The sequence below is a fragment of the Gastrolobium bilobum genome, unplaced genomic scaffold (assembly GCF_033153095.1).
Source record: "Gastrolobium bilobum isolate Gb01-03AN ecotype WA unplaced genomic scaffold, APGP_CSIRO_Gbil_v1 utg56356, whole genome shotgun sequence".
NCBI classification, from domain to species: domain Eukaryota; kingdom Viridiplantae; phylum Streptophyta; class Magnoliopsida; order Fabales; family Fabaceae; genus Gastrolobium; species Gastrolobium bilobum.
The window spans coordinates 2,283-27,544 of NW_026897025.1; the positions used below are offsets into that span (position 1 = coordinate 2,283).

At 35.8% G+C, this 25,262-nt stretch overlaps 2 pseudogenes; both read right to left on the reverse strand.

Moving 5' to 3' along the window:
* Positions 1–501: 501 nt before the first annotated feature.
* On the reverse strand, positions 502–3,386 carry LOC133303521 (cysteine-rich receptor-like protein kinase 44; annotated as a pseudogene).
* Positions 3,387–12,394: 9,008 nt separating this feature from the next.
* LOC133303520 (cysteine-rich receptor-like protein kinase 25) lies at positions 12,395–22,265 on the reverse strand (annotated as a pseudogene).
* Between the last annotated feature and the right edge of the window lie 2,997 nt (positions 22,266–25,262).

The window sequence follows — 25,262 nt, forward strand, 5'->3', positions numbered from 1 at the left end:
CAAGAGTGTATCATACTCAGTGTAATTTGTAAAAAAAAATTGTAAACGAATGCGCACTGTCTTCGAACTTTCCTTGTGGAGGAGGTGATAAAAAGACAAAGAAGCCAACTAGGTTAGGCATAATTGGTTAAGGACTACGCTCATTCCCTACAAGGGTATTAGTTCAAATTCCGTTCACCGATTTGAGTACTTTGTTGATGAATGATCTGTAATTCATTTTAGAAATTCTCAAAAAATTTGGGATCCTCTCCTTAGGGAACCAATATTTTCCCCCACCTAAACTCTTAATTACCAAAAAAGGAAAAGAGAGTGCTAACATTATTGTAGCATATATCGATGATGACCCAAATATTGGTTAAAAAAAGTAATTTGCCATTATATTAATCCATTTTACAACTGAATTGTGGTTTCGAGATTTCCTTTGTCAATGACATGAAAGTAGGTGCTTCTAAAAAGAATCAAAATAAAAGAAACTGACAATATGTATATCCATATCCATATATTGTTGTTACATAATAGTTTGATCAGCTTATAGCATATACTGAATTTACAGATATTGATTACAACCATTATCGGGGATATATTTCAGTAATTAAATAATTATTCATAGAGATAGAGCTGGTAGACCGATCAGAATAAAGCTGGTGTCTTAATCTGTCTGGTGAAGGGCTTCCTAGAAAAACAGATGCTGGCTGTCGAGGTAATGCTAAGGTTACTGAATAACTGTTCAACCAAAGTACTACACTCGCCATTGAAGGTCTGTCAGCTGGATTTTCTTGAACGCATAATAAAGCAATATGGATGCATCTCTGAACTTCATTTCTAGAATACCAATCTCCTAGTTTTGGGTCCAAAATAAGGAAAGGTGTTTGATTCTTCCAATTTTTCCAAGCCTGTGGCAAAACTCAAGTTAGATTACAAAGTTTGAAAGTTCTGGCATCCCTCAACAATCGAAAATATTTGCTCGTAGTTTATAGTTTATACTTACATAGCTCAAAAGGTCATCATCATCATGTGATTGACAATAACTCGTGTTCTTCGTGCCACTAATGATCTCCAAAAGCAAGACTCCGAAGCTGAACACATCGGATTTCACAGATAATTCTCCATACATTGCATATTCAGGAGCCATGTAACCACTGAAAACCAAAAATAACAATCTATATATTCCAGTAAAATAATATGAAAGATTTTCAAAAAAGGAAATAAAGGAAGCATAATAAGAAAGAAATATAAATTTCATTTTGAAAAAAATTCTTTGGGCTACTCAGGAGCAGTGTTTAAAAATCCGGCCCGGCCATCGACCCGGCCGAGGTCAGGGGTCATGGAGTCACGGGTTCAACCGGGGGGGGGGTCAAGGGGTTTTATATATTAAAATATATAAATATAAATATCACTACGCTGACCCGGTTTTATATATTAAAAAAATATAAATATATATATCCTATATGAAAATATTAAAAAATAAACAACCAATTACCAAAGATTCAAAATATACTTAACATAATTCACCAATTATAACCACAAGTCAATATTACACAACCTAATTAAAATATCAAGATACCAAAGTACAAAACTCATATTGTAATGGGTTACTACGCTGACCCGGTTCCACCTCTTTTGAGAAGGTCCATAACAAATTAAGGAAAATTTAAAGGAAGTAAGAATGAGTTTTTGTTTTCCATCGACGACCGTAAGGATTTCATTTGAATGAGTAAAATTCTTACATTTTCTAGAAGATTCAAGGCATCGAGGTGAAGATTGAAGACGTCTAAGTCGTTGGGAGAGAAGAGAGCGATTAGATTTAGTTTTGCAAGCATTTTTATTTTATTTTTTTAATAAAATAATGTTGTTTTATGAAGAAAAAAATAAATAAATATATATATATATGCAGTGACCCCCTTTGACCCCTCTGACCCGGGAGTCACTGAAACCCGGCCGGGTTTTGGGGGTCAGAGGGGTTGATATGCATATAGCGTCCAACTTGTAACCCCAACCCTCAAAGGGGAGGGGTCAGGGTTGACCCGGGTCAACCGGGGAGCGGGGTGAGGTTTTAAAACACTGCTCAGGAGCTCCTTATTACAATCTACAATGGCCTTTATAACTTACTAAGTTCCAACTATCCTTTCTGTTGTAGAGTCAACTTGACTTTGGTCTCCATGGAAAATCTTTGCCATGCCAAAATCTGAAATCTTTGGATTCATTTCGTCATCTAATAGGACATTACTAGCCTTGAGATCGCGATGTATTATTCTAAGACTAGAATCTTCATGGAGGTATTTAACTCCTCCAGCAATCCCAACTATAATTTGGTAACGTGTTGCCCAATCAAGCTCTGCTTGGTTCTCATGATCTACAAATTAGTCAAATTGTAATATTCAAGTTAGCAATAAATTGAGTTCTGTAGAAGAATTAGTTCATACAATAACATTAAAAACCAAACCAGAACAACAGAGTCCAAAAATTACAAACCACATAGAAAGCGGTCAAGGCTTGAATTGGGGATGAATTCGTAAACAAGTATCCTCTCTGCTCCCTCCAAGCAAAACCCTAAAAGCCTAACTAAATTTCTATGTTGAAGTGCAACAAGTGCAGCCTCGTTCCTGAATTCTATGTCACCCTGCAAGGAGCTTCTGGATAGCCTCTTTGCAGCTATCTCTTGTCCATTAGGAAGGGTACCCTGAAAACATGCATGAGATTAGAATAGCTCCAGTCAGCATAAATTAGCATACGAGCATGACAACATGTTTCCTTATAATTTCTTTTTACCTTATAAACCACACCAAATCCACCTTGGCCTATCTTCTTCTCATTCGAGAACCTATTTGTTGCAGCTTCAATTGTAGCCAAGTCAAAATGCAAAGACTCTTCTTGACAAGTAAAATAATTCCTAGCTGCGGTAAAAAGTAAGTTAAGCAAAATTACTAGCATGCTATTGTTCGTGCTTTGAAATAGATAAATAGTAAGAGCAATAACAATTACTGCTATCTCCCATTTCTAGATCTGCATCATGGTTTTTGTTTCGCCTTCTTCTCCAGCAACAGCAACAGCCTAGAACCAAAAGCGCCACCAAAATAACATTTGGGACAACAATTGCTACAATTGCTACAATCGTTGAAGCACATATGTTTCCTGCCCAAGGTAACCTCTTTTAAGATGTGCAAAAGTGGCAAATGCTTTACAAACTCAAATGAAGAGGAGTGGACACAAAAAGGAACCAACTTCCTCCTCAAAGACCACAAAACAACCTTGACTTGACAATAGATTGATGAAAACTGAGTATTATAAAAAGAATAAAATTGAAGAATGAAGACCACAAGAAACTCGATCAAATATATATGTATACCTGAAGAAGGGGAAGGAACTAGTGGTGTCATTGAAGTCATATTGAACAAAAAAGCATACAAGCGCAATAGAAAAGTGGCTATTGGGATTGCACAAAAGAGTAACTTCTCAATTTCAATTAACAAAATAATAATATTCAACTCCTATAATAAGGGTCGTAAGCACCTTTTTATAGACTAATTATAAATGGGTTTACTTTTTCTGCAGTTAATGCAGATAATTTATCTGCAGTAAGCCCAATATGATAATGATATTTTTGTAATTTTAATTTATTTCAGGGTTATAATAGTCTTTATATTTAAATTTTTTAAAATTTCAATACCAAAACGACGTCGTTTTGAAAATAAATGCAGATAATTATCTGCATTAACTGCAGAGAACATTTTTCCCATTATAAATTGATTCAAAATTTAAAATCTAAAATTCTAACAATAATAAAACTTCCTAAAATAAATATAACATTAATTAACATCTAAAAATAAATAAAATATTACAAATAAATAATTCAAAATACATCTCAAATCTTTAATCTCAGATCACATCAGATATGTTGCTTTCCTTTTCTTTCCAAACAAATCACAATCACATCTGCTGCTATACTGGGACTTGGATTCGATTGTAATTTGTTATATTTCAAATTACTGCTTCTTTTAACATTTGAGTCATATTTATTAGGCCACAATTCTAATTGACTCTGGGTTAGGGGTGTAAATGGGCTGAGCTAGGCTAGACTTTGGCTTAAATAGGCCAAGCCTGTGTAAAAAGCATTGGGTATGGCCTGACCTATTAGCCTGTGTAGGCCCCAAATTACAAGTCTGACCTATATTTAAAAAATAAAAACTTTGGCCTAGGCCTGTTAGCCTGTTTAAGCCTATTAAACTTTCAACAATTAAAAGAATAACTAAAATAATATTATTTTATTATTCAAAATTATAATAATAATAATTTTATTTATTATAATTTAAATAAATAATATGATATAAGCCGGCCTGTAGACTTATAGGCTAGACATGTACAAAAAAGCCTATGGCCTATTTTCTAAATAGGTATTTTTAAAAGTCTGATCTATTTTATTATTAATGTGTGGGGCCTAGGTCAATGGGTATTGCTTCTATTCTACAGTGGGTTGGATAAATATAATTTGGGTTTGATGTATGTTTAGGGTTATCATAGACTTTTTTATTACAATTTTTTAACTCAAAACGACGTTGTTTTGGGAGCGAATGTCTACATTCACTCTAGAAACATTAAAGCCATGTTTTAAAGGACATAAATTATGTCATTTTAGCATAGAGATAGACAAACACAAAGAAAAGAAATTATAAGGGAAAAAATGGGTATTTTTTTAATTTAAATTTTAAATAAAAAAGATATTATTTTATGTCTATCTCTTTCTTAAAATAACATAACTTTATATCATTTGAAATCACAAACACTTTTTCCTAATTTTCAAAATCACCATTTAGGTAAAAAGTTGCCCACCCTCTTCTAAAATGAGTAAAATTATATTTCTAACAGTTCATGGGCTTCTTGTAATTTTTTTTTTTTTTTTGGAGAATGGCTTCTTGTAAATTTGATTGCTTGTATATAAACTAATTTGGATATTTATTGCAATAATTTTTATTTTTTTTATTTTAATATATCATAAAATCACATTTAATTATATCACCACATAAATAATATTTGATAAAATTAGGTCACTATTGGACTCATAAGTGCCTTATGCGCCATAGCATTTGGATGAGCTTCACTCAAAAATTCAAATGGGTCTTCTTCCCATCAAGCAAATCAACCACGAGGGAAATAAGTTGCATCCATAAATAATGGATAACTATAAACAAATCAGTATACATCATGGATTCATACATTTTTGTATTGTAAAAAAAAAAAAATTAATCCATAGTTGCAGCATGTAAAGAAAATTTCAAATATTATTATATAAATACCTAAACCATTATATTATATTATTTTAAATTGTTCTGTTGGCGTAAATCAATGTTAATTCTACAAAACACAAGCATAAATCACAATTACTGTAAGACTTATGGATCACAATGTTTTCAACTCAATTATCCATCTCCCGTAATTCATGATCGGACATTTGAAATATACCCATTATATCCCTAAGCCATTATATTATTTTAATTACTTGTGAGCCCGTAATTCAAAATCGCCCAGGTTCCTATTTTTCTTGTGCTTTATAAGTTAAAACTATGTTGTCTGCCTAATGATTTGAAAACGAAACTAAAAATGGCAGGTCAAGAGAAAAAAAAAATTGGAGATCGACGATAGGATTTTAGAGTTAATACTAAATACAAATTTCAATTAAAACGAAAAAGTCAATTGATTTAGGAAATCAAACCGAATACAAATAGTACGAAATTAGATTCTGAGTTGTTAAAAAAAAATATTAATCGTCTCTTTCAAGAATAAAAAGACACAAAATTTAATTCCAAAACATATAATCATATCCAATAACAAACAATTGGGTCCTAATTCATATAATCTAGGCTCTGATACCAAATGTAAGAAATTTCATAATAGGATTATATGAAATTAGAACACCAAAAGATTCAGGCTTACCTGTTGAAGACATGATTATTGATTTATTGAGGGCTTCTTGTTTACTCTGATGCTCCTGCAATGGAAAGACCAGGATCTTCCTCTGCAATTCACACCACTCCCTGATTACAACCGTCGATGGGGCGAGTTGTGGAGTAAGGGTTTTCTAACACGTTGTGAATGCAGAGGGGACCTAGCCAAACTTATTAACCCTAGTCCCCTTCCCATCATGGGCCTATGGGTTAGGCCTACACCGTTACCCACACTAATCAGTTTACAGATATCCAAGCCCAAACAAAAGGATCACTTAATTAAATAGGCTTTATACTGCACCCCCATATGGATCATGACTTAGCCCGTTTTTATTAAAAGAAGAAAAACTACAATTGATTGAAGCCCACAATTATTATAAAAATTTCTAACAGAATAAGCATACAGAACAGAAAGAAAAATGCTAATGGGTTTATAGAGAAGTTGAAGACAAGCATATTTAATCCAAGTTAACGCGAACTGGGTTACTGCAATATGAGTAATCTTGCACCTTCTGTTTTAATTTTCTGATTAAGAACAAACCTCGTACTTTCTTGTTTCTTTTTTGGTTTTCGTGTGTTAAGATATTATGCATTGATTTCAAAATTGTAAACGAGAATGCGCTCACGTGAGAGTTGATGCAATCCACCACCGACATGTGGTTTTTATAGCAAAAGGTCTGCGTCAGGGAACAAAGCCATTTTTTTTTTTTAGATTTCACAGTTGATCCATTAATTGATTAATCCCTTAGCGTCGGGTAGAATCAATATTACTCCTATTAAATTTTGGTATTGAAGTTAAGTAATAAATACACAACTGTATTAAAAATTTGATAAGGGAAGGGCTACGATGGAAATGATTCTAGCGAATCAGTGGATTAATGATCCACCTGTGTGAAGAAGTAAAGTGCATGGCTGGCAAATTGAATTCGTGGAAAATGACGTTTGAAATGTGTGGGGCCTAGGTCAATGGGTATTGCTTCTATTCTACGGTGGGTTGGATAAATATAATTTGGGTTTGATGTATGTTTAGGGTTATCATAGACTTTTTTATTACAATTTTTTAACTCAAAACGACGTTGTTTTGGGAGCGAATGTCTACATTCACTCTAGAAACATTAAAGCCATGTTTTAAAGGACATAAATTATGTCATTTTAGCATAGAGATAGACAAACACAAAGAAAAGAAATTATGAGGGAAAAAATGGGTATTTTTTTAATTTAAATTTTAAATAAAAAAGATATTATTTTATGTCTATCTCTTTCTTAAAATAACATAACTTTATATCATTTGAAATCACAAACACTTTTTCCTAATTTTCGAAATCACCATTTAGGTAAAAAGTTGCCCACCATCTTCTAAAATGAGTAAAATTATATTTCTCACAGTTCATGGGCTTCTTGTAAATTTTTTTTTGTAGAATGGCTTCTTGTAAATTTGATTGCTTGTATATAAACTAATTTGGATTACAGTTTCGCAATGTTTAACTCTGAATTGAGATTGATGGGTTTTTTTTTTCTTTTTCATGGAGTGTTTCATGAAAGAATGGTTTTTATGAAGGTACTACTAAGTTTATGTGATGGTTTTTCTTTTTTATGAAGGACATAAGACATTGCTATTTCCTAAACAAAGTAGTCAGATACAGAAAAATGAAGACATTATTATCAAGCACCTAACTTCCTCTCAAATTTCCCAGCATAATGAGAAGCCACAACATTTGTGAACAACATATCTAATCAGCGAGCAGGAACCATTGGCGGCAGATGATGTTGCTTTTATATTGTAAAATGGTTACAGTTCATACCTAATTTTAAAAAACCAGAAATGCACTGCGCCAGGCCATACAGGGTCTTGGACTTGCTGTGACGAACTTCTTATGTGTCTGGGAACTCGCAGCTTCTGCTACTAAATCATTCAACATGCTGGACAATGATTGTAATTCACAGGTCCTCTAATGGTGTTTCTCTCAAACACTCAACCACACAAGCAATTCTCTGAATATACCTCTTTGTATTACTGTATATGCCAAGTGCTTTTTGAAATGGTTTACATAGTGCTATTTATAAGCAATAGCAAATAACTAAGCATACTAATGACCAACTTAGGAAATCTAAACATATTAATGACTACTTCTTAGAAACTTTAAACTCATTAATGTCCACTAACAAATTCCTAAGGGACACACCCCTTTACCACAAAACTCTTCATTTTCTATTTTCTTCAAATAAATAAAGTTTAAACCCAACAAAACTGCCCCTTAAACTTTAATATCTCTACCGTCCTTCATTCCCATCTTCTTCTTGCAATTCTCAAACAACAACGTCGGCAGGGGCTTTGTGAAAATATCTCCAACTTGATCTCGCCTTGCAACATGAGTGAGCTCCACCTTTCCTTCTCTAACTTGATCTCGGATGAAATGAAACCTGACATCAATATGCTTACTTCTTTCATGATTGACCAGGTTCTTTGCTAACTCGATCGCTGATTTGTTGTCAACTCGGATCTCGGTTGGACCGACTTGCTCTTGCTCCAGCTTGCTCTTGCTCAACATAGCCAGCCGTGCTCTTCCTGTCATCCACATCTCCACACAAGTCACTATCCGAGTAGCCTGTTAGCTTGTACTTGTTTGACTTTGAATAATGAAGTCCTTGCGAAATTGTTCCTTGAACATATCTTAAAATCCTCTTTGCCACCTTCCAATGAGTATAGCTCGGCTCTTCCATAAATCGGCTTATTATTCCAACAGTCAGACATAGATCCGGTCTCGTACATGTCAAGTACCTCAGACTTCCAACTAGACTACGATAAACACTCGGATCTACCTTTTCTACTCCATGATATCTTGAAATTTTAACGTCGGGTTCCATGGGGGTTGAAACCGGGTTGCAATCACTCATTTTGAACTTTTCTAAAAAAAATTTTGCATAGGCTTCCTGAGAGACGAAGATCCCGGATTCATCTTGTCTAACCTCCAAACCAAGAAAGTATCTCATCAGACCGAGATCCGTCATCTCGAACTCCTTCGTCATTTTCTTCTTAAAATCTTGAATCATTCCTTCATCATTACCCAGGAAAATCAGATCATCAACATATAGAGCAACAAGTAGAACTTTACCTCCTTTCTTCTTTACGTAGAGTGCGTGTTCATACGAACATTGTTCAAGTCCATCCTTCTTGAAGTAATTGTCAATTCTCGTGTGCCAGGCTCTTGGGGCCTGCTTCAACCCATACAAAGCTTTCTTCAGTCTCAACACCTTTCTTTCTTGTCCAGCTTTCATGAATCCCAGAGGTTGTTCCAGATACACCTCCTCCTCGAGTACTCCATTTAAGAATGCCGACTTCACGTCCATCTGATAGATCGGCCTTCCGAACTGGGCTACTTGAGAAAATAACAACCTGATTGTCTCCATCCTTGCTACGGGAACGAACACCTCGTCATAGTCAATGTCGGCCTTCTGCCTATACCCTTTCGCCACCAGCCGGGCTTTGTATCTTTCGATCTCCCCCTTAGCGTTCATTTTCTTCTTGTACACCCATTTCACACCAATGGGCCGACTTCTTTTGGGAAGCTCGGCTAACTCCCATGTCTTGTTCTTTTCTATAGCTTTAATCTCTTCCTCCATGGCTGATTGCCATTTCTCATCTCGGATTGCCACTTCAAAGCTTACTTCTTCAGAATCTGCCAACAAACATACCAAGTGTGTTTCACTGGTGGAATCATACAGATCTTGTAGACTCTTCATCCTTGGTTGTCTCAACTCTTCTTCACTATCAGAATCATTTGGATTTTCTAAAATGCAGGTCGAGGGTTGTCCTACCTCAATTGATCTAATTCTGGGTTCCACATTCACCTCGGATGGACTACTCCAGTCCCAAGCATCTTCTTCATTCACCTTCACATCTCGGCTAACCATCACCCTTTTACTGACGAGATCCAACAACTTATATCCCTTAGTCTTCTCATCATAACCAATGAACACAAACTTTTTGCTCTTATCTTCTAGCTTTGTCCTCAACTGATCTGGTATGTGTGCATATGCAACACTACCAAAAATCTTGAAATGAGCCACTGATGGCTTTAGACCACTCCATGCTTCATGCGGAGTCTTTTCATTCAAACTTGAATGTGCACATCTGTTCTGCACGTACACTGCACATTGTACGGCTTCTCCCCAGAACTCCTTTTGCATGTTCTTTGTCTTCAACATGGATCGGACCATATCCAGTATAGTCCGGTTCTTTCTCTCAGCTACTCCATTTTGTTGGGGTGAGTATGGCGCGGTCAGAAACCGCCTTATCCCGTGTCCTTCACAATATCTTTTAAACGCTATTGACACATACTCCCCACCTCGTTCTGAACGGGCCGATTTGATGTATCTTCCAGTTGTATATTCAATCATCACTTTAAACCTTTTAAAGGTATCCAGCACCTCGGATTTTTCTTTCAGAAAATAAACCCAAGTCTTACGACTAAAGTCATCAATAAAAGAGACAAAATACCTTTTTCCACTGAAGGACCCCGGAGTTATGGGTCCACACAGGTCGGTATGTATCAACTCTAGAGGCTGCTTAGCTCGGTATCTTGCCATCCTTTGGAACGGGCTCCTCGCATGTTTTGCCAATACGCAGTCTTCACAAAATTTTCCTTCAGAGTTAATCTTTGGTAGTCCCACTACCATGTTTTTCTTCATCATCTCGGTCAGACCACCGTAATGAAGGTGTCCAAACCGTCGATGCCAAAGAGACATCTTATCCTCCACCTCGGCTTGCAGACAGCCGACCTCCATGCTCCTCAAACTCAACTTGTACATTCTGTTCTTCTCCATCTGAACTCGGGCTATCAGATGCCCTTGTTTGTCTTTCAATAGTAGAACTCAGTCTGTCATTAGAACCGAGTAGCCCTTTTCCATCAACCACCTCGTAATACACATCCCGAATTGTACCAACTTTTCCATCCTTTTGCAAGAAACAGATCGTACCATTTCCACGACCAGCTCGTCCACGACCTCTACCTCGGATCAATTTCTCCACCGTTTTCAACTCCTTGAACAGATGTTTGTAACCACACATGTGATTACTGGCACCAGTATCCAAATACCACTCCGACTCATCCTTTGAACTCGTTTCACCAGAGCGCCTCGGCAATCCTTAGCGAATCGGCCACCTTAATGGTTGCTTTTTCCACCTCGGCCACGTGCTTACCTCTCCAGTTTTGCGACTCCTCCTTATAACCTCGGCCACGACCTCCTCGACCATTTCCACGACCAACTCGTCCACGACCTCTACCTCGGATGTTCTTGCTTGCTGTTCATGCGCCTCAAGGGAACCTGCTAGCTCGTCAACAGAGAGCGTAGACAAGTCCTTGGACTCCTCGATTGCACACACCACGTTCTCGAAGTCGTCTGTCAACGACCTCAGAATCTTTTCTACTACTCTGGAGTCGGCCAACGCCTCTCCATTCCTCTTCAACTGGTTCACAACGGTCTGAACCCGGGTGATGAAATCCGACACTCCTTCGGTCTCCTTCATTTTCATCCCCTCCAACTCTCCTCGAAGAGTTTGAAGCCTGACCTGCTTCACACGGTCAGCACCTCGGTAGACCGTCTCCAATATGTCCCAGGCCTCCTTAGCCGTTGTTGCACCTCCAATCTTCTCAATACCACCGCATTCTTCAACAGCTTGAAGCATCATAAACAGTGCCGCTGCATCCTTCGATTTTGACAAACTCAACTGCTTGAGTTGGTTTGCTGAGTATCCTTCTGTTGTTTCAGGTTCTACGAACCCATTTTGCACCAAATTCCAACTATCACACGCTCTTAGGAGAGCCTTCATTTGGATGCTCCAATTCTCATAGTTGCCCTTTTTCAGGCGGGGCACTGGCAGACCATTACTCACACCTTCCATTGATATCAAGCTCTGATACCAATTTGTAATTCACAGGTCCTCTAATGGTGTTTCTCTCAAACACTCAACCACACAAGCAATTCTCTGAATATACCTCTTTGTATTACTGTATATGCCAAGTGCTTTTTGAAATGGTTTACATAGTGCTATTTATAAGCAATAGCAAATAACTAAGAATACTAATGACCAACTTAGGAAATCTAAACATAATAATGACTACTTCTTAGAAACTTTAAACTCATTAATGTCCACTAACAAATTCCTAAGGGACACACCCCTTTACCACAAAACTCTTCATTTTCTATTTTCTTCAATTAAATAAAGTTTAAACCCAACGATGGATCAAACTGGTTCCGATCAGCGCTTGCTATGTTTTACTGATCTGAAACAAATTGGTGGAGACTGCAAATTATTATGGTCTCCAAGGGAATCATGCCTTTATCTATGCTGTATTTGCATCCACTATGAGGATTATAAGGATTTAAAACCAAAAGAATCTGCACTCAGTGGACGTAATTTTTACTATTCATCAAACAGAATTATTTTTAGCCACTAATATTTACAATACATATTGACTAGGTACGTGTTACATAACGGCATGGTTTGACAAGATTTGAACATAAAGTGGATGGATTGAAGAAAACATAATAAAACCTATCCTTTATCGAGGGTATACTTCAGTAATGGATACTTCATTATTAGACCACAGAATTGAACTGGTGGCGGACTCATCAGAATGAAGCCCATTTTTTAGCCTGTTAGGTGTTCTTCCATGCAGGAAAGATGCTGGTTTTCGAGGTAATGACAAGGTAACTGAATAACTGTTCAACATAAGTGAAATAGTTGCCATCGAAGGCCTGTCGGATGGATTTTCCTGAATGCACAATAAACCAATATGGATGCATCTGATGACTTCATTTCTTGAATAAGAACCTCTCAGGGTTGGATCCAGCAACTCCAAAGGTGTTTGCTCCGTCCAATTTTTCCAAGCCTGTGGCAATATACTGTTAGTATTCAAATTTGGAATCTCTCATTCCTCAAATTTGGTATCATTAGAGAAGAAGAAAGCATTTACACTTGTTTATACTCACATAGCTTAGGAGGTCATCAACATGTTTAGTTTGACAAAAATCAGTGTCCTTCTTGCTACTCACAATCTCCAAAACTAAGACACCAAAGCTGAACACATCTGATTTCACAGAGAATTGTCCACACATTGCATATTCTGGACACATGTAACCACTGGAAAAAAAAAATTATCAATCCACATGTTCAGAAAATAATGATAACATTTTTGGAAAGAAGAATATACTTCTTTTCACATATTTTAACTGACTATGATTATTAAAAGGGAGCTAATAATATATGTAATAGGAGATGACAAAAAGGCCTCGATCTTACTAAGTTCCAACTATCCTTCCTGTATTTACTTGAGTCTGATCTGCCTGGAAAATTTTTGCCATGCCAAAATCTGAAATCTTTGGGTTCATGTTTTCATCTAGTAGAACATTGCTAGCTTTGAGATCACGATGTATAATTAGAAGCTGGGAATCTTCGTGGAGATAAAGAATTCCTCGAGCAATACTAACAATGATCTTGTAGCGTCTTGACCAATCTAACTCTCTTTGCTTTACAGGATCTACAGAATTTGTCAAAATGAAATATCCAGATTAGCAATTGCAGGATTACTATAATTTCCGTTTATAAAGAGCTTATAACCCCATCTTATGTGGCTGTTCTTTAATAAGGGAAAAGATAACACCATGTGAATACTATAAAGTGATTCTACTTTTGAGGTGTATTTTCAGGGCAACCAATCATCTATACTAATAAAGAAGTGAAAGAAGAATTGAAAGTGTCCAACCAAATAGAAAACGATCAAGGCTTTTGTTTGGTATGTATTCATAGATAAGCATCTTCTCCTGCCCCTCCAAGCAAAATCCCAACAGCCTCACTAAATTTCTATGTTGAAGCTTAGCCACAGGATAGCTTCATTCATAAACTCTATTGTACCCTGCAAGGACGTTACTGACAACCTCTTCAATAAGTCAATAAAGCAACTTTCCTAATTGGACAGTGCAGGACAAGTTGGATTACAGTGACCACGAAACGGAATGAAGGCTGAGGCTCATGAAGAGTTTTTTGTTTTTTTTTTTGTCAGGGCTCTTGTTAAAGGGGGACAAAAAATATAATGTGTTTTTTTAATTTATTCTAAAGTATTTAAGTTTCTTTAAATGTAGGATTTAAAATTAATAATAAAATAATTTATTTAAAATTTAATTTTTTTTAATTACATTTGTAAGTTTTCCAAAGATAATTTTTTGATGTCATTTTATCTTGGTTTTGCAAAGCAATACCCATGAAGAGAGATTTAGAGGGCGTTTGATAGAGGAATAAAAATTTTTTACTAGGAAAATACAATTACTAGAGAAATGGTAGGAAAATAAGTTTGATAGAAAAATTTAAAAAAAGTTGTTTTGTTGACTGAAATATTACTGGGAACATTTATTGCAAAGTCTATGTTTGGTTGAATGTAAAATAATGATAGGAAAATAGGTTAAATTCAAAAAAATACCCCATTATAAATTTTTTAAAGAACCATTAAAAGTGAGTCTCTTTTACTTATCGGTACTAATCAATGCAAGTTGACACTTACCATCCCTCCTTGTTCCTCTCCTAGTTTTTTTATTATTATTACTTCTTACAAAATTAAAACAACCATAGTTTGCTATTTTTCTATTTCTTCTTAATCAATGCAAGTCACTCACTATGAGGGTCAATTTGGTCCATAACTTTTCTCCCATTTTTCCACTTTTCCATCTACCCCAAAATACTATATCTCAAATGGTTTTTTAGAATAGTAAAAATCAACACAAAAAGAGTTTCCAATGTGCTTCCTAATCTCCTAATATATTTTATATTTATTTTGCAAACTTGTACCAAACATGGTATTTCTCTATATCCACTTTCACTTTCCCATCAAACTCAAAATAAAACCTATACCAAACACATCCTTAAACAAGTTATATGTACTGATATTCAATTAACAGGGACGTTGTCAAGCTACCAACCAGGAGGTCGGTAACCAATTGAAATGTGCTACTACACATTATGGTACCAAATTACCAATATACATAAGCACAACTAAGAGAATCTTGTTACCTCTAAAAAAAATTCGTAATTATGTTCTGCTAGTTTACTATGTGTTTAATGAAGAATAACATGACTTTTCGACCCTTATAAGTTTATATTAATAATTAATTATCAAATTGACCTTCATTATAAACTATTTCAAAAATTTAACTTTCTCAAAAAATATAACATCAATCTGCCCCTGTTTGATCGTTGACCACCAAGTCTACTCGGGTACACCCCTCCCTACACCCGGATAGGGAGGGGAGTACCCGGGTAAATTTATATATCAACACATAAATTTTAAAATTTAACAATAAATAAAAGTGAGAATAGAAATTATTTACCGAATAAAAAGTAATCAAGACTTTTATTGGGCACAAATTCATAAATAAGCATTTTCTCCTGTTCTTCCAAGCAAAATCCTAATAATGTCACAAGATTTCTGTGTTGAAGTTTTGCTATTAACAAAACCTCATTCTTGAATTCTACTACACCTTGTCGTGAACTTTACAAGAGTTTTTTTACAGCTATTTCTCGTCCATCTAAAAGAACACCCTGAAATTATAACCAATCAGTTAAGTATGAGAAACAAGCATACATATTCATTTTTTATTACATTTCATCACCTTGTAAACCTCTCCAAATCCACCTTTTCCTATTTTGTTTTCATAGGAAAACTTATTTGTGGCAGCCTCAATTGTGGCCAAATTGAACAGTAGCGATTGTATTGTGCCACTTTCATCCCCAACTACAGCAACATCAAGTTAGGCAAGCCAAAAATCACCAAATTAACCTTCTAAATCAACAGTTGAGAAAGGATTTGAGTTTTCGTTTCAAATTACTAACAATTTTCCCTTAGAAGAGTCTTATCATTTTTCCTAGATCTTCTCAGTAGAAAATAGCACAGAAACACAACAGAATTATCGAAATGGGAACAAGGACAGCAATCAAGACAATTTTTCGAGGTCCAAATTTCTACTTTCCTGCATAAGGAAAAAAGAGAAAATTTATTCAATTAGCTTCCGCATTAATTAAGTTGAGCATGTCGTGCTTACTATCATATGTATGTTAATACACCGGGTGCATACGGGGTGTTATACATACACTAATCAAGAGTGTATCATACTCATAATTGTAAACGAATGCGCACTGTCTTCGAACTTTCCTTGTGGAGGAGGTGATAAATAGACAAAGAAGCCAACTAGTTTAGGCATAATTGGTTAAGGACTACGCTCATTCCCTACAAGGGTATTAGTTCAAATTCCGTTCACCGATTTGAGTACTTTGTTGATGAATGATCTGTAATTCATTTTAGAAATTCTCAAAAAATTTGGGATCCGCCCCTTAAGGAACCAATATTTTTCCCCACCTAAACTTTTAATTACCAAAAAAGGAAAAGAGAATGCTAACATTATTGTAGCATAGATCGATGATGACCCAAATATTGGTTAAAAAAAGTACCTGAAGGAGGAGGATGAGAAAGAACCAGGGGCGGTGCTGCTGATGTTTCAGTTATATAATAAAACTTGTACAAATCGTATCTAATATTACACCATGCTAGCAGAGCTCTCGCACCCTGTTTCCCCCCACAACACATAGTAAGAGTTCCGATTGCTTTTTGCAAACACTCTTCACACTGATCATTCGTCACGCTGGGAGCGCACTGTTGAGTATCACTCCGTTAGTTAACCGGTTACTCAGTTAGTTAATTGTCTGTAAAGTTAGTTAACCGTTTACTCAGTTACTCACGCTTACTGTCATGTTCTCATTATATATATGAGAACAGTGTAACTTAAACGATTGGATGATTCATTCTTACATAATGTCAATTCAATCTTCTATTTTCTTTGGTCTCGATTCTAACATGGTATCAGAGCTCTTCGCAGAGCTCTGATCGCCATTTTTTCTTACCTTCGATTCACGTTTCTTATTCGTTGATTACTTGCAAATTGTCTTGATTTGTTTGATATCTTCTGAAGTTTTTCTCTAATGGCAGATCAGAGCTCTGACGATCAAAGACCTGTGGTAGTTCAAAATTCTAATTTGGGGACAGTTTCAAGAAATGCATCGAAAGCTTTTGATGCTTCAGATACAGGTAGTCCTTACTTCCTGCATCCTAATGAAAATCCTTCACTTGTATTAGTGTCAATGCTCATGAATGGTAAAAACTACCATGGTTGGGCAAGAGCCATGAAAATGACCCTAATTTCCAAAAACAAATTTTCATTTGTGAATGGAACTGTATCAGTACCTAATCCAACAGAACAGAGGTACGACGCATGGGAAAGGTGTAATACCATGGTTGTTTCATGGTTACATGATCAATAACAGACTCTATCTCTCGGTCAATACTATGGATGGATAGAGCTGAGGACGTATGGAATGATCTTAAAGAGAGGTTTTCTCAATCTGATGTTTTTAGGATTTCAGATTTATTAGATGACTTGTAGAAGTTACATCAAGGAGATAGTATTGTTTTTGATTACTACGCCAAGCTTAAGATACTGTGGGATGAGTTGGAAGCATTGCAACCAACACCAACGTGTAGATGTATACAACCTTGCTGTACAATTTCTGTAGAAGTCAAAGGAATTCGAGAAAGAGATTACTCGATTCGATTTTTGAAAGGATTAAACGATCAATACTCTAATGTGAGGTCTCAGATAATGTTGATGGACCCTTTGCCATCAGTTAACAGAGTTTTTTCTCTGGTAATGCAACAAGAAAGGCAACTGAAAATAGAAGAAATTGTTGTTAATCAAGATATTCATAGATCTTTTTACAATTCTGTGGAACAAGCTCAAGGTAGAGAAAAGTCATATCCACGTGGGAGAGGACGTGGTGCTTTTAATGGAAGAGGAAGATCAGGTTCTTCTCGGCTTTGCACCTATTGTGGGAAAATAAATAATACAATTGACACTTGTTTTGAGAAACACGTTTATCCTCCTGGTTTCAAACCAAAAGGATTCATACACAGGGCCAATGCAGCAACTTATGGCATTGATGAAGTACAAAGTATTGCTGAGAAGAACAACAATTTTTCACAAGCTGTTGCAAAAGAAAATTTTACGAAGGAGCAATACCAAACTATTTTTTATATGATACAGCACACAGTACAAGGTCCTCATGTTAGTAATCTGGTACAGGCTAAGTCTCCTCATGCTAGTAATCTGGTACAGGCTAAGGCTCTTAATGCAAAAAGCACAGAAACTTCATCAGGTATTTCTAGTTCTCAATGGATTTTAGACATGGGAGCTACAAATCACATCACTAGTACATGTGCAAATATGTCTAACATTTAGAGAATTAAACCAATTGCAATTTTTTTGCTTAATGGAAGTCAAGTACTTTCTTATTTCTCTGGCACAGTAGTGTTTTCGAAAACTCTCAGATTAACAAATGTCCTATATGTCAAGGAATTCACAGTGAACTTGCTATCAGTCAATAAACTGATAAGGGATTCTAACTGTCGTGTGATTTTTCAGCATCCAATGTGTATTATTCAGTAAATTCCATCCATGGAGAGGATTGGTTCAGCTGAATTAATGAGAGGCTTGTACGTGCTGCAGCATACAAATTCTGCCAATCTCATTTGTGATCATGCAATAAAGGATAGTCATCCTTGTAATAGTAGTTTTACTGTACAATCTAAACCCATTGATGTGTGGCATTCGCGTTTAGGCCACTGTTCCAAGTCTGTAATAAGATCCATGATGAGTCAATTTCCTTTCATTTCTTGTAAACGTTTGGATGATCCATGTGATGTCTGCCATTTGGCCAGACAAAAGAGATTATCATTTTCTAATACCACTTATGTTTCCAAATCTGCTTTTGATATTGTGCATGTGGATATATGGGGACCTTGCTCTGTCACCTCAATTTATGGACATAGATATTTGTTAATTGTTGTTGATGATTACAGTCGTTACACTTGGGGGATTATTATCAAATCAAAGTCAGAAACTCGTAGTCACATGCAGGCTTTTGTGGCTCTAATTGAAAATCAATTTCAAGTAACTATAAAGTGTTTTCGCAGTGATAATGGGCAAGAATTTTGTACGAGTGAGTTCTTTGCCTCAAAGGGTATTCTCCATCAAACCTCTTGTGTTGAGTCCCCCCAACAAAATGGGACTATTGAAAGGAAACACCAACATATTCTTAATATTGCTAGAGCCCTTTTCTTCCAAAGCAATTTGCCACGAAGCTTATGGCCTTACTGTGTTAGTCATGCAATACACATCATTAATAGACTTTGCTCTCCACTGTTGGAAAATAAGTCCCCTTTTGAGCTTTTATACAGTGAACCACCAGTACTTATTCATATAAGGACATTCGGTTGTTTGACTTATGCCTCAACTTTGACAGCTGGTCGTTCCAAATTCGATCCAAGAGCTAGAAAATGTGTTTTGAAAGGATATGTACTTTACGATTTACTATCCAAACAGATGTTGATTTCCAGGAATGCTATTTTTTATGAGGAGCATTTTCCATTTACTATGTCAAAGCAACCTAGGGAAGATTTCCCTTGGCCACTTTCTGGTGATTCTTCTACAATATATGATGTGCCTATGTCACAAGCAAATATTGAATCTGAACACTCTACTTCGAGAAATGTCATTGATATTGAGCAGCATCCATCAGTTACAGAAAATTCAATGGCTGACAATTTCAACATACTATCCTCTTTGGCTGCTGATAATCATGGATCCTTGGAAAACCCATCATTTTCTTCTATGCCAAGGAGATCAACTCGGCTAAAAGTACAACCTAAGCATCTTCAAGACTACCAGTGTAACTTGATTAGTGGATCCCAAGTTATTCCATCTCATCAAAATTCTGGTACTTGTCTTTATCCTCTTTCTTCTGTTATTTCTTATGATCGTGTTTCTACTGCACACTCCACATTTTGCAACAATATCAGCTCCTCAGTTGAGCCACACACATATAAACAGGCAGCCCAATCCACTGAATGGGTTGCTGCTATGAGGGAGGAAATCAATGCTCTTAACAACAATCACACATGGGTTTATGTGGATCTGCCCAAAGGGAAGAAGCCAATTGGTTCAAAATGGGTGTACAAGATAAAACACAATTCTGCTGGTACAGTTGCTCGTTACAAAGCCAGGCTTGTGGCAAAAGGTTATAACCAATTAGAATGAGTGGATTATTTTGAAACCTTCTCACCTGTTGCTAAGCTCACCACCATCAGACTTCTCTTAGCTCTTGCATCATCACAAAACTGGTTTCTAGAGCAACTTGATATTAATAATGCGTTTCTCCATGGGAATCTTATTGAAGATGTATACATGTCTATACCAGAAACAGTTTCTGCCCCTACTCCCAACCAAGTCTGCAAGCTCCAAAGGTCCCTTTATGGCCTTAAGCAAGCAAGTAGAGAGTGGAACTAGCGATTGACCACCGAGCTTATTTCCCTTGGTTACACACAATCAAATGCAGATCATTCCTTATTCATCAAAGCTACTTGTGATTCATTTACTGCACTTCTGGTGTATGTCGATGATATGGTCCTTGCTGGTAACAACATGCTTGAAATACAAGTTGTCAAACAGCATCTTGATAAGCTTTTTAAGATCAAGGACTTAGGTCCACTTCATTTCTTCTTAGGCTTTGAGATTGCACGTTCTCAAAGAGGGATTATTTTAAATCAGAGGAAATACACATTAGAATTGTTAGCTGACAGTGGTGTGATTGGTGCCAAGCCTGTCTCTACTCCAATGGAAGCCACACTTCGATTATCTCATAACCAGGGAGATTCTTGTGCTGATGTTGCATCCTACCGTAGGCTAGTTGGACGCCTCCTATACCTCACAAATACAAGACCTGATATCTCTTTTGCTGTACAGCAATTGAGTCAATTTGTTGCACATCCTATGCAATCTCATTTTGATGCTGGGCTTCGCATATTAAAGTACCTAAAAGGATCTCCAGCCAAGGGACTTTTCTTCCCATCTCATAATTCTCTTGTTCTTACAGGATTCACAGACGCCGATTGGGCCACATGCCTTGACACTCGTCGTTCTACTACAGGGTTCTGTGTCTTCATTGGATCATCATTGATTTCTTTGAAATCTAAGAAACAAACTACAGTTAGTCGTTCATCAGCCGAAGCAGAGTATCGCGCGTTGGCCACTTTGACTTGTGAATTACAATGGCTTACATATCTTCTTCATGATTTCCATGTTCCAATTACTAGTCCAGCCAAGGTGTATTGTGACAATCAAGCATCCATTCATTTGGCTCATAATCCTACATTCCATGAAAGAAGCAAACATATAGAGTTGGATTGTCATTTGACTCATGAGAAAATTGCTCAAGGCTTGATTCACTTGCTTCCGATTTCAACTAAGCACCAGCTAGCAGATACATTCACCAAAGCTCTTCATCCTGCTCCTTTTCATACTTTGTTGTCCAAGTTGGGACTTTATGACATATAACTCCCAACTTGAGGGGGGGTGTTGAGTATCACTCCGTTAGTTAACTGTTTTACTCAGTTAGTTAATTGTCTGTAAAGTTAGTTAACTGTTTACTCAGTTACTCACGCTTACTGTCATGTTCTCATTATATATATGAGAACAGTGTAACTTAAACGATTGGATGATTCATTCTTACATAATGTCAATTCAGTCTTCTATTTTCTTTGGTCTCGATTCTAACACGCACTGTGCCAGCCCATACAGTCTGTTCTGCCTCGATGACCCCTTGAACTCTGTTTCTCCGGTGGCGAATTTCTTCGCAAGCTGGGAACTCGCAGCTTCTTCAGCCAAACTGTTCAACAAGCTGAACAACGTTTGGTTGAAGCTTTTCAAATCCGAGGTGGAGATGTTCTTGTCATCCCACAAGTTCACTCTTGGGACGATGCTGACAGGGTTGAAGTACCTGTTTGTGTAACCCAACGTGCACTCATCGTACCATATTATGGACTGTGTCTGGTTATGGCAGCGGCGTTCTATCTTTGTGGCTGCGGAGGCGACACACTCCTGACATATGGCAGAGGCGACGTCGCCGCGACAGAGGAAGATGCCACTGGCGACATTTATGGTCGCCAAGCCTATGTTTGTCAGGTAGTAGCCGTCGCGGCCTTGGGAGGCGTTGGAAGTGAGATCTGAGAGGAGAATCTTGAGATTGCTTTGGAATGTAATGTTGTATTGATAAGTTGCGGTGTTTGGGCAGTAATTATCGTTGTAAACGGGAACTGCCGAGGTAAATAATACAATTCCTAATAGAGAAAAGAGCAGAGAAGGGATAACATGATTGTTGAAAAGATGCATGTTTTATCAATATTTTGTTGCTCCACATTAGCTTGGATTTCGCAGCATATAAAATGATCGAACTCTATGCATTCCTCAATCTCTATGAATGGAAACTTAGCGAGAACAACCGCCCAAGGACTGGTCTCCTCAGTTTAGAAATGAAGTTTAAAACGACAACCAAGCACCTCTTGACCATACCTAAAATGATATAAAACTAAAGAAAATATCATTGTCTCCATTTTTAGTCTCTTTTTCATACTCGTATCATTATCATTTTAATCAACTGAATAGAAATTTTAAGATCGGATCATAATATTAAAGACGTGTAACACAAAAGAAAAATATTGACACACATACTAAACATGGATATGTGTTGATTTTGAATTAGGATGGCTTTACCTACTCGTATAGTGTGTTTGGATTTGGATGACATAATGGTAAGAACAAAGAAGGAAAAAGAAATCAAGGAAATTTATTTACTCTTATTGTTTTTATTAAACTCATTTTTTATTTTTGAAATTAGGCTATAAAACGGTGAACTTAAATGTATTAGAGTGCTATTCCACTTTTAATTAATATTCTAAATAAAGTAAATAGTAATTCTGTTATATGATTTTGTTGAACTTTTGTTCAATTTATTCCATATGCGCACTGCATGTTTATCATTTTAAATGACACAACTTTGTGTCATTTTAATGAAACTACGTCGTTTTGGTGAGTTTTTATATATTTTTATTATTTATTATGAGTTTTAATATTTTTATATTTGCCACAAAATATTTATTTGGCGCATTGAAACTAAGGGTGATAAACAAACCAGTGACCTTTGACTCGGCTCGTTAAGGCCTAAGCTTGTATGCTTAAAATTGGTTGTTGGAACCAGGCTTGAACTTGTATAAAAGCTCATTTAATAAAAAGGCCTCAGACTTCAATGCAAAAGCTCGTTAATTTTTATTTTTATTTTATATTTTTATACTACAATACATTTCATCCAATTTTATTGGTTAAACAGACTTTTTGAATGATTTTGTTCTATATTATGTTATTTTGGTATATATTGAATTTATGATATTTATGAAATTACTAGTGTTGTTGATTGTACATTCTGCTTGGATGAATTTTTGTTGTCTTATTTTTTTTAAACAGGGTCTTCCATTTTTTGTAAATAAGTTAGGCCACATTTTAATTGTCTTCCATTTTTTGTAAATAAGTTAGGCCATATGCCGATAATCATATTCATAACAGATAACAGATTTGATCAGGCTGACACATTTAAACACAGACTTAACCTTTTAAGTCCAAAGCTCGGCCCGACTCGACCCGTTATCATCACTAATTGAAACCCACTTATTTACAAGTGAGTGTGGCATATAGAAATATTTTTCCTATTTTTATTATTTTTTCAAAGGACCATTATCCCTTTGTTTTTTTAATTAAAAAGAAAAAATACATTAAATTGGGATGTGATGGCTGATGCAGAGAAAAATACATTATTTTTATACTTAATTATTGCACAGAACCTCTCTCTGCCTCGTTTTTTCGATGTGATGCAGAGATCTAGAAGAATCGCTGCTGGACTGTCGTCTGCTCTGTGAAAATGGAAATTTGAATACGCTTCTGACATTTCCCGGTTTTCCTTCTCACATTAAACTTTTAACGTGAACTTTATACTAATTTTAACTGTTAGATCATAACAAACCTAACCTCGAAAATGACGTAAAAACATAAAATAAAAATAAAAATATTGAGTATTACATCACTGTCACAAAATTAATTAGAAATTTCAAGAACTAATCATATATATATATAGAGTGTTTGGTAGAAGATTTTTTTTTAGATTTTCAAAAAAATTGATATTAAAAATTCTATTTAGTCATATTTGGTATGAGGATTAATTATTATTTTTTTTCCAAAAATCAGATTCTTGGAATTTATTTTTATGAAAAAAATACCAACTTAAAATATCGTGGTATTTTACAAATCTCATCCCATAAGAATAATTTGTAATTTTTTAGGGACAAAATTACCCTATTGTCAGCCATGTTGTGCTATTGCCTCCCATATACACACAGAGAGAAACACGCACACCTGAAATTGCATTCATTGATTCAACATTCGACTGATTTTTCATAACCAAATAAAAAAATGTTAATTATACCTACCTGCCAGTAGGGAAGGGGTTGATTCTGAGGCTAACGATAAGCCATTGAACCCCATAGTAATGAGAAGAATTTTCCACGTAGGGAACCGATCGAAGGCAAGTCTGGCAAGAAGGCCAAAGGTGTAACTTGCCAACCTATAACCGGTTTATTACCATTACGTATGATATTAAGACTAGTTACAATCACAATAGTTGATTAAAACACGAATAATTTTTTTTATTTTCAAATAATTAACTTTTACTGCTTAAAACAACTTTTCGTATTTATAAACAATTCAAATTGTAATTATAACTCATATAAATTGCCAAAACATCTAATCTCGGTTAAACTTATTATACCACCAAAAAGTTTCCATAAACAACATGGCTTCACATGACAACGCAGATAGTTAATCATACAAGGAGATAATCTCCTACCAACATCGTCCAAACAAAACGGACATAGCTCTGTTTGTTTTCCGGACATTTAGGGATAATTCCCATATGATATCTCAACCTGATAAACAATTCAATAAATACTGACATCATCTCAGTCTATCCAATAGGCATAAAGCCCTTTCATCATAATTGTATCAAAATACATAAATATCCACAAACTACATAAATGAGAACTTACCTAATGCAAAACATATTATCGAAGTCTTTTACATGCATTAATAACATGAAAGATGTCCAATAACTTGATCATAGGCTAAGTCCCTCCTCCATGCATTAATAATAGAACAAAAGCACATAAGTGAAATAATCTATACATATGGCTCAACGAGTATCCATAATCATAATCAAAAGAGGTATTGACATCTCCATACTCTCCAAAATACATATATGATATGTGAGATATAAATATATACATC